Below are 11,424 nucleotides of genomic sequence, written 5' to 3'. Positions count from 1 at the left end.
TCATGTCACTTCTTCAGTGTAAATTTTTATTGTATTTTGTAATAACTCCCATATGTCACTTGCAATGTAAACCTTGAATGGTTCCTTCACTGCTATATGCTATTTAGAGTTTTAGGAGTAAGGACAATGTAACTGTCAAGAAACCAGCACAGAAATAAAGTATAACTGGAAGGCACAGTTTTGGAACTACTAGATGGATTTTTATTGTTTCTTCCATAAATTTCTACCCTTCTTTTTATATAAAAAAGTATATCCAGAGAACAACTATACTTGAAATATATACACAGAGAAAGAGTCACAGAGAACAAGAGGTTGAAGCATATAAACCCTCAAGATTAAGTTGAACATTGGGTCATCTTGCCCTTGAACAATTTAATCTTTTGGCCGAACACCATAAAATATGTCTCTGAGAAGGACTCACTACCTGTCTGGACATATTTACAATCTTTTAATATTTGCCTGAAATTCATTAGAACCTGTACTAATAGCAAGTCATAGAACATCCCAAGCTGCCTTTAATTATTATCCCATCAATTATATCCTCCATCATACATGATTTATACTTTTTCCTCTTTCTCTGCAATCAAGTTTTCCTTGGGAGACTGAAAATTTTCTATTGGTTTTTTCTTGTCAACACCTGACTCACAAGCATGAAAATACACCTGAGGCAAATGAGGTGATGAAATGCCAAGCCAGGTTACAGGATTAACTTTGCCCACACCTCCTTTTGTTATCAGCAATGTAATTAGACCTCAACAAAAAGACTTAAGCTAAGGCCCTACAAAGTAAGGGCGTTGATTGTTTTAAACATGAATCAGGTCAGAGCAGGGCCAGAATGTTTTGTTTTATGATTTTATTTTATTTTATTACTCCACTTTTCTTCCAGTATGGGATCCAAAATAGCTTACAATATCCTGCCCCAAACTCTCAAAAGGCAAGGGGGGAAAGTACGTTTGAAGCACAGAAAAGACTATCACAGCTTCTCTTACTGGATGTAATCGTCAGGAAAAATGCCCTCTCTGTGATACTCCTTCAGGTCGCTTTGGAGGTATACTGTTTAAGGACTGGAGCACAGATTTGGCACAGCTTCTAGCCTCTTCTGATGTGTGTGTCATTTAAACACCATACCGCCAAAGTGACCTGAAGCAGTTTTATTTTGGCCCGTCTGTTTGGGCCCTTTGTCTGCCTTTTGGGGCTGTCTGCCTTGAGGCAGACCATAAGGAGCTGGACAAAGGAGCCTAGGCTCCCAGCTGTCCAGAAGCTTCAAGGACTATAAATCCCATCTGAGCTGTAAGTAAGATTAGGAACTTACTTAGTGGTCTTAGGATTTTTTGTTTATTTTACTGGCTTGGCTGAAATTACTGTATTCTGTAACTTACATTTCTCTTTGTGCCTGTAAGTGATATCTTTTGCTATAGAACTTGTTAGTTAGAATAAAGATTTTCTTTAAAGTCCTCTGCCCCTTTTGCACTCCTTTTTTCATGTGCCTTATCTTGGCTAGTTCCTTCCTAAATTGGCAAGTGGAAGGTTTCTGTGGAATTCCCCCCAGCAAACTCCTGGTATGTTCCTTGGGGGAAGGGGTAATTCACCAGGTGGTAGCAGCTATTTTGGAAAAGGTGTTCTCAAGGGGTCTCATCTAGCTCAGCAGGAGTGGAGGGGGACCCAGAGGACCTTCATGTGGTGGCTTCTGTGTTCAAAGAGCCATAACAGGGTAGCAGTGTTTGGCTCTGTGCCCACTGAACATCATAACACTGTGATTGGAAAAGTGATTTTTCAGTGCATCCTTTGCATCTGAGTAAGACAGGGAACAGCATCTGAGACAAACTGTCTAAGAGCCTCAAGATTGATACTCCTGTTAAACCTTCCAAGTACAACCGCATGAAAAGGTTAGTATGTGCTCATCTGAAAAGCATTTTGGGAGGGAGGATTTCCAGTGGATTATAAAACTTAATAGAAGTTAGCATTTGTCTGTTGGGCTCCAGGGTGGCTTGTTATCTATGCTCAAGTTATTTTAACCAATAAAAACTGCATATATCATAAAGCATCATCTCTAAATAGGGCATGTATAGTTTTATTATTAAATGCAATGATTATGTGATGCTTCGAAGAAATCATGCAAAGTAAGAGAAAAGACAGTTATCAAATGGCTTGCCATTAGGGCTTAAGTAGGTGTGATGCATGGATCCAGTAGGGAACCCTCATTCTCTACTTTTTGAATATTTTCAAGCCATTGATAGTTGAATCCATGGATGAAAAAATCCAGAGACACAGAGAGCCAACTGTATTGGTAATCAGTAAACAAGTATAGCATAGTGAACACTGACAGTCAGCATACCTATTCAGGTCTACATTTTCCATCAGTTTTTATGGCTTATAGCATGAGAAATTCTCACTTGTCATTGTTCTCAATTTCCTCTCATTCCCCAGCATCATCTGGGGGAAACATCAGTAAGTATTGGTTGAAAATATAAGCATTTGTCAGCTTTATCATTTGACGTTTCAAATACCTTTTATTTCTGTTGTCAGACATTGCAAGTTGCCTTAAACAGCCATACCATAATGGCTAAATAATAGTAACTCGTGCAGATTACCACAAACATGATTTACCAGCAGATAACCATGTTTGATGGCATTTTGTTTCTAGATCAGCATGTAAGCTAGCATTTTTTCATTTAAACTGAGACAGTCCCATCACTTCCTTTGCTTTCTCATGTCATCACATGTTTACTTGAATGGTTTTTGGATCACATAATAAAGCAGTGAAATGATAAATTGAAGTAATCTTTGACACTGAGATTTAAGTAACATTGAGAGGCTGATGATAAATGTCTCTAGTCGAACACCTGTGGAAGTTATCCTAATCTTCAGACTGTCCAAAAATTGTAAGCATCCTTTTACATCAGGGCAATATGTCTAAACTATTTGTGGGAAATACAAAAGTAATATCAGGTGATTACTACACACAGTTTTTTTTGACAGTTAGTTGGGAAATAGCACCTTTGATGATACTTATCACATCCAACCCATAGCTTCTGTGTCTCTGAAGAGTGATTAGGCCATTCTTGTTCATTGACAGGGGAAACCTGTCAATAAACTCCCAATCATACTACTTTTTCATTACACACAGGTGCATGTCACTGCCACAGCACTTCCAATATTGACAGTCATGTGGTGACAATGAAGTTTATTGCACGATCCTTAAAACGGGCCCATTGCATCCTACAATGGGGACATGCACAGAATGGTATGGGGCTAAGAACTGCATTTTACTGCACAAGGGAACGCCACCGCTGCTGCCGGGCATTCTAATCATGTCCTCCCTCCATTCCAGAGAGTGCAATTTCTGAAAACTGTTCTAAAGAGTTCTCAGAAATCACGCCCTCTGGAATGGAGGGAGGATACAATTGGAATGCCCAGCGGCAGCGGCAACATTCCCTTGTGCAGTAAAATGCAATTTTTAGCCCCATTTTGTTCCGTGCACGCCCCTGCACGCACCCATTTTGAAACACAACAGGGCCATTTTAGGGCCCATGTGATAAACTTCAATGTCTCCTTTTCTTGCCCATCCCTCTTCCTCCATGTTATTCCCAAGAAGACTGGTTTCTTTTATTTTTATTTTATTAAAGCTTACATCACATTAGAATTAAAAGGAATTGTGATAAAAAGTAAAAATAATAATAAAAAACGAAGAGCGTGCTGGGTAGGGCATCGGGAAGGGCAGTGAGATAAATAGGGAAGGCAATGTGAAGGCAGAAACAGTCCCAGTTGCATGATTGTGAAGAGGTGGAATAATGGCTTCTTTGAAACCATTATGTTTCCATTTTTATTAACTAATGTGATTGTGACAAGAATGGGGCTCATGTGGTAATGTCTTCAGCTTATTAGCAGACCTGACACATCCTTTTCCATATTTCAGTTGTTTCATTGATGAGCTACATGTAAACATGCATAAACCAATGCAAACTTTTTAGCCCTGACTTTCTCCTTTCAGTGTGTGTGCCCAAATCAGACTTCCTCTCAATTTAAGATAATCACTTCTGCTAGAACATGTCTACGTAAAACAAAAGTGAGGCTTTCTTTGATGACCAGATTTGATTTAAGAATGTATTACCCCACCCCACCCCCAACTCTCTCTCTCTCTCCAGGTTTGTAGTGGGAAAAGCATCAAAGGAATGCAGCCTAACCAGGTAATTTCTACACATGGGAAATTTTAAATGACTTTTTAAAAAAGCACATGTGCTAACAAGTACAGATTAAAGATAATAAAAGTTCTTTCTTCAGCAGTGTCTATGTTCTTGGGTTGTGAACACTGTATAAACAGCCCACGTTTCCTTGATATACTTCCAAAGAAGGCTTGTGGGCTGAGAAGAGGGGAGTTTCTTTCCACTGTTTGATCCACAAACTGCAACTGCATACGTCTGTACAATCCCATATCCAAAATTTTCTGAAAACTATCTCTGTATAAAATTTAAAATACAAAGGAACCAATTAATTCTGCAGTCATGAAAGATATTACACAAGAAGGCACATGAGAGATCTTAGGAAGTAAGTGATATTTTAACCTGACTTCTAAATTGGAATTGTAAGATTAAAGCTTTGCATTATTAACTGAGTGTGTTTTCCTAATCGTTCAGTGTATACTTTCTCATAAAAAGGAAATCCTAATCTGCAATAAGGTTTATGAGTATGGAAACAAGGTGATTGCATGCAATAAGTATTGTCAAAAGTGTAATCACAGTTTAAAAGCCACATATAGTAATCTCCTTAATCTTCTCCTGGCTTCTAGAGAGCTTTTAAAGAGCCATTAAAACGGATCTCTTCCGGCAGGCCTTCCCGGAATAAAATACTCGGCCATGGACAAGACTTCCCATCTAGTGAATTCTGCCCATGATGATTTTTTTTATTAGATGGTTTTTAATCTTATACTGTTTAATCTTGTTTTAAGGGGGGTACTGTGTATATATGGTTGTATTTTAACTTGTTGTACACCGCTTTGATTGCTTGGCAAAAAGCGGGATAGAAATAACAAATTTATTTACATTTTTTATTATTTTTATTATGGTCTCTATTTTTCATTTATGACTGAGGGAGGATATTTCAGTGTCTTTTTCACTTGCTTTAAAGCTTTACAGCAGCATGCAATCCCACCTCCACAGAAGGAGAGGGCCATAGTGGGTAATAATTACTGTAATTACTGTAAGTACATAATTGACATAGGAAGAGAATCAAAGAGAAGATGTGACGTATTTCCTCATTTTTTCTGATTTATTTTCTTTACTGGAGGATGATATATTTAATTTTGTCTCCTTTGCATAAAGTCTAGATAAACTGGAATTATTCTTATATTGCATACAATATTCCTTTGCTTTCATGCCTCATCATCAGCAGAAATCTTTTCATGAGCGCAATCCACTATTGCTGGCTTTATAGAGAAGATAAAATTTAACTGCAAATGATCTCAGATAATAATTACTCCTCATTTCCCCAGCACTTTTAATGTGCAGGGTGTACTGTAACCTCGTATTTTTATTGCTGTTTATCCTGACTACAGTGCCCTAGTGTTTTGTTTTATAGAAGGTGAGTCTGATTATTTGGCTGAGCTCAGATTTGATTACTGTTTTTACCTAAGCCTAAATTTCCTTTTGTAATGAAAGGAGATATTTTCTGGATGAAAAGTGCTTAGACAATTGAATTCCTGGCATGCCAAAGCATTTTTAAGGATTTTTTTTGCTATTGACCCAATATTGTATATAACAGAGAGGCTTGCCCTTATAATTGAGAAATTGGACACCCAGTAATAATTACTTTTGTAATGCTTTGTGGCATATCCATGTCTCTTCATTTGTGCAGTTATGATCATCCTCATTTTCAAGACTGTGACTATCCAATTTGAACATTAACTACATGCTAATATCCTTTCTGTTGGCAAGAGCATCCCCCAAATGGATGAACTGATTTCTTTCAATACTGTCCCTCCACACAGAGCACCAAATACTTCCATCCTTACTGTTCTGGGAAAGGCCACATTTCTCCCAGATTTGGAAAAACACATAAAAGAGCAAGCAGGGGGAAGGAAAAATGCTGCTGCTGTTCCCATCATTCTTCTACCAGGATTCCTCCTCTGGATTAACCTTTTCAAGTGTTAAGAGTTTAACACTTCTGACAACCCAGCCTAGATCCACCAAGGATGTGGAAATCTATCAGTTTCACTCCGACTGAGTTTCTCCATTTTCCACTCATTATCATTCCATTTTCAATTTCATAAGGCCTTTTTATGAGATTGGAAAGATTTTGGTGCATTTTTTTTAAAAAAATGTTTGTGTTCTTGTATGCATTTTTTTATTGATTAAAAGTGAGCATTTTGTACATCCTTCAAATGCATGTTTTTCATCTATACGCATTTTACAAAATTTTTAAAAAGTTTTTCTTCTTATTTTGCCTTCCAAACAGAATCAAAAACCTTACAAATTAATAAAATTTCAAAACAATATACATTCTATTCCAAAATGAACTTTTCCACCCAGAAATGCAAATCAAGTGAATTTCTTTCCTGTCCCTAAATCCAACCCAGAGTATTGGCATCTAGAAGCTTTCCCAAAAATAGTTGTCATCTCAGTTAGAAGCTATAGTAGGGCTTTCAGAATCTGGTAGCAAATGCACAACTAATGTACAGTACTGATGGGGAAACTTGAAAAAACTATACTGTTTTACACAGATTAATTTAGAAATGCCTAGTTTTTAGTCAAAGTCAGCAAGAGGGTGGATTGAATCTATCTCCACAGCAATGTCACCCCATGAAATATCACCTGAAGAGCAAAATGTTAAGCTGTCTTAAAAGTGATGAAGTCCTTTTTCATTATTAAGAGAATGTCATGCATATGTTCTTTTTGGAATGTTAATATTCCCCAGTATGTGAAATAGGGAAAGCACAAAGCATGCTACCAGGGATCTGGCTTCTTTAACAAGCAAATTCACCCTCTTTAAGAAGCAACTGTACTGGTACTAGATCAAACTTAAGTTCAGCCTTAGATGTATGTTGTGAACAGTATCTGTTAAAAATAGGCTTCTTTCATTCAAGATAGAAGAGATTGCAGCACCTTTCAGTAAAACCTGTTATGACTATGCCCACAATTAAGGGCTCCTACTTGATTTTGACAAATATTGGGATGTCTCTGCATCAGTACAATACCACGTGTAGTCTCTCTATGTCCTTATGACATAGACAGTGGCAGAAAAGGATGGGGAGATGATATATTGAAAACTACAATAGGTATACATTGGCACATATCTGATGTGAATTGCACCTGTAGGGAACCTAGTGGAGAATGATGAACCCAGAGAGAGTATCCTTGCCCAACTTCAACTGATATACCAGATGCACCCATTTGGCCTCAATGGTTTAATGACTTTCTGATTAGATTACTGTAATCTGCTGTATATGGGATTACTCTTGAAAAGTGTATACACAATCCAAATGATGCAAAATGAGTTGTCAGAAGCATATGAAGTGCAATTTAGACACTATATATCTCCAGCCTTGAACAAACTGCACTGATTTACTTCTGAACTCAATCTAAGGTAAATAATAATAATAATAATAACATGATTTATTTATATGCCGCCCAATCACTAGGAATCCGGGCGGTTTATAACAGAGGAATAATACTAAATAAGCAATAACAATAAAAATGAAATAAAAGAGATATAACAAAGCAGCATATTAAGATCATAATAAAAATAGCAGTAAATTACAAAAATAAAATATAGCAAATCAATAGCAGCATATTAAATAACAAAATACATATCAGTTAATAAAGCAAAACAAGTAAAAGGGAAAACTAACAATAAACATTCCTTGCAATAAATAATTAAAACAAACTAAGGGAGGGTGAGTTCCTTCAGTGTCCTCCAGCTGGCCCTCGTTGGAGTTTGGGCAGGAAATGGGAGGAGAGCACTGGGTCCCCCCTTCCCTCTCTTGGCTGGAGGAGAGGTCTTCCTGAGACAACCCCAAGACTTATAAGTCCTAACCTCAGTTGCCATGGCGTCCTCCAGCTGGCCCTCGTTGGAGTTTGGGTATTCGGTTTAGATCCACAAATTCCTAAATGGTTGGCCTAATCAGTCTACTTCCTCCAGTATGGGTCCATTGAAATTTCAGCTCTTCAACAGAAGGTCTGTAATGTGTCCCACCACACTGTGTTTGAAGAGCACATGAAGTGCCATTTGCTTTGTAGCACCACATAGTTTCTGGACATCCTTCTCAAACAAAGCCAGGCTTGCTCCAATTCTCTTGAAATTTTGGCAGGTGGTCAAAATTATATCATTTGGAAATGTGTTTGGTCTTTAAAACTGGTCATGAAATTGGTTTTTAAGAAACTGGAAGCCATAGCTACTTCAAAATGTGGCACTCAAACTGTTGTCTGGTGTATGCTTTAGAAATACAGTAATCTTCCCCCCCCCCTGCCCCCTAGACATTCACTTCCCATGAAAAGTTGGCTGTGCAGACTTGAGCAACCTAAGCCAGCTCATTCAGCTGTGTGATGTGAACTGTCATGACAGACCAATGCAAAATAAAATACCACAACCTCGGCATTATGGGGATAGGATTTTTAAACAACTTTTTGTTTTTATTTTATTGTTTACCATTTTCTGCCCTGCTGAACATAAAAATGAGAAATAAATTCTTTTAATTATTAATTGAGTAAATATAAATAGACATGTATTGTGACCCAGACATGCACCCTTGCAGGTGTGAGTTCATCCATTAATTTCAATGCAATGGATTGTATCAAAAGGAATGCTTGAGAAGAATTACATCCTCTCTTAAAGCTAACAGGCAGCTTCTTTTATTCAGGAATGCATGTAAAGCTTTGAATTGGGGGCTGAGAGCTAGTTCACATATAATGAATGGCGTATCCTAATTAGATTCAATTATAATGAATTCACTTCATTAAAATATCTCTTATAAGTGGCTCGAATGTAACTATCTAAATCACACAATGGCAAAAACAATTTTGCACATGACCATGGCCCAGCTACGACTTTAGGGGCTCTGAACACTACAAGCAAGAAGATTGTCTAGAGCATGGCTGGTTCCAGGTTTGAGGAAGGCATGGGTAAAGACCATCCCCATCACTCCACAACCCCATCACCCCATAGCTCCATCCTGTTAAAGGATCTTAGAGGAGAGCCTCAGCATGGTCAGCACTAAGACAAGAGACTAAGACCACAGTAGCTGCCTGAAGATCTTGTACTTTGATGTTGGGTCTGCCAGATGACATCTTCCTACATTTGCAATTGTGTGCCTTCTTGCATAGCTGGGGACACAAGAACTTCAAAAGTAGTCCAGACTTACATACTGGAAAATTGGAAACCAGTGCTGTGATGTGAATGTATGTATGTATAATAGGTATGTACCAGAAACATTCACTGTCCTTAAAAAAAACCAGTCATAAAGACTTGCACAACCTAAGTCAACTAAGCCATTCAACTGGCTCATTCAACCCATCCCTGGTGTAATGACTAGGTGCTAATACTGTTAGACATAGCAATGAACCTTAGCCTATATTGAGCAGCTGCTACTTTGCATGTCTCTTTAAGAGTTTAAACATATGATATATTCATATCATTTCTTGTTTGTTGATCTGAGCCATCCTCTCTTTATTCCTGGATAAGTTAGACTGAATTTGTTCCTCTTCCATTTTGTCATATGAAGTGTATTTTTCTCTCTCCTCTATGTTTGAAGAGCATGTTACAGAGCTTCTCACCATAAGATGTTACAAAACAATGAGAATTGTAACTAAACCTACTTCATATAGTTTACAAAGAAATCTGAACCTGCTTTATTTCTCTGTGGATTGACAGTGATAGTGGTGGTGGTGTGGGACTGGTTGTCACTCACTTCTACTTCCAAATACTAATTATTCTGTGAAGTTGAAAGCTTTCACAGCTGGCATCCATAGTTTTTTGTGGGTTTTTCAGGCTCTGTGACTAGCTGCAGGCAAAACGTCAGAAATAAATTCTTCCAGAACACAGCCACATAGCCCAAAAAACCTTATTATTCTGCTTGGGGAAAACACTGTTATCTCTCACATTCCTGAAAAAGCACATTTGAATTTGTCCCAAGTATACACAAAGCTACTAAGGATTTACATTTGGAAGCAACCATTAGTTTATGTTAGTTGAAGAGTTTTGTTTAGTGCTTGATTAAATGATGCACAGAGATCAATAGTCTTGTCTCTTTAAATTTTTACAAGAGGAATCAGTAGGTGGAGGACAGAATTCAGATCAGATTGGTAGATCAAAGAGTCTTGTTTGGTACACTTTTTATCATAGCAGATTCAGTAGAATTCAGAGAACTAAGTGCCTTTTACCTAATTGAGTTTCATCAGTTTACTTCTAATCTACCTCCTTTGATATAAGGTTAACAGCCACATCACCTCATGGTCTCATCCTACTTATAATTAACTTATGTATAAAATACAAGGTGCCATTAGCATAGAAAATAGCGGGGAGAAACTGAGAACAAAGTATCTGTTGAAATTAAAATATGACTAAGCTGGAAACTATGCAAATGTGGATGATTATACCAATTTTTTTAGAGACCAACTTTTTTAATTTATTTTTTTCCTTTAGCACATCTTGATGCAACTCTCCTTTGTTAGGTAAGAGGAAACAGTCCTCCTTTCTCAAACTGAAGGTTAAAAAAAAAAGAAAACTAAGAAAGGAAAGGAAAACTAAAAGGCAGTGGGGATAAATATGTCCCTATAGTACTGTTTAGCTTAATACAAAATTCATGCAGGTTTTTGTTTAATTACAAAAGTCCCCTGTAAGTGATCCATTTAAACCTCTGGCAAAAGCCATCTGCCCTTCCACCGCACTACTCCATCCAAACACGCATGGAACAAGGAAGGAAGGAAGGAAGGAGTCTACAGACCCCCAAGTCAGATTGAGGCATTGGATGATGCCTTTCTAGAACAGATGATCACACACTCAGAAAGGAGAGCTGTAGTAGTGATGGGGGACTTCAACTATCATGATATTTGCTGGAAGTCAAACTCAGCCAAATCCTCAAGGTCTAGCAAATTCCTCACTTGCCTTGGAGACAATTTCATTGTCCAAAAGGTGGGAGAGGCAACAAGGCGATCAGCTATTTTGGATCTGATCCTAACCAACAAGGATGATTTGGTTAATGGGGTGCAAGTGGTGGGATCCTTAGGTGGGAGTGATCATCTACTCCTGGAGTTTGTTATACAATGGAAAGGAGAAGCCCAGCATAGTCAGATTTTGCATGTGTATTGTTTTGTTGCCTTTCCAGGTCATACAATATATATACCCATGTTCTTTCCAGGCAAGCATTTTCTGAAGATGCCAGCCACAGATGCTGATGAAACATCAGGAAGAAACTCTTCTAGAACATGGCCACAT

This window comes from Sceloporus undulatus, chromosome 1 (assembly GCF_019175285.1).
Source record: "Sceloporus undulatus isolate JIND9_A2432 ecotype Alabama chromosome 1, SceUnd_v1.1, whole genome shotgun sequence".
Lineage (NCBI taxonomy): Eukaryota > Metazoa > Chordata > Lepidosauria > Squamata > Phrynosomatidae > Sceloporus > Sceloporus undulatus.
The sequence above is the reverse complement of the archived record's forward strand: the minus strand, read 5'-3'. Positions refer to the sequence as shown.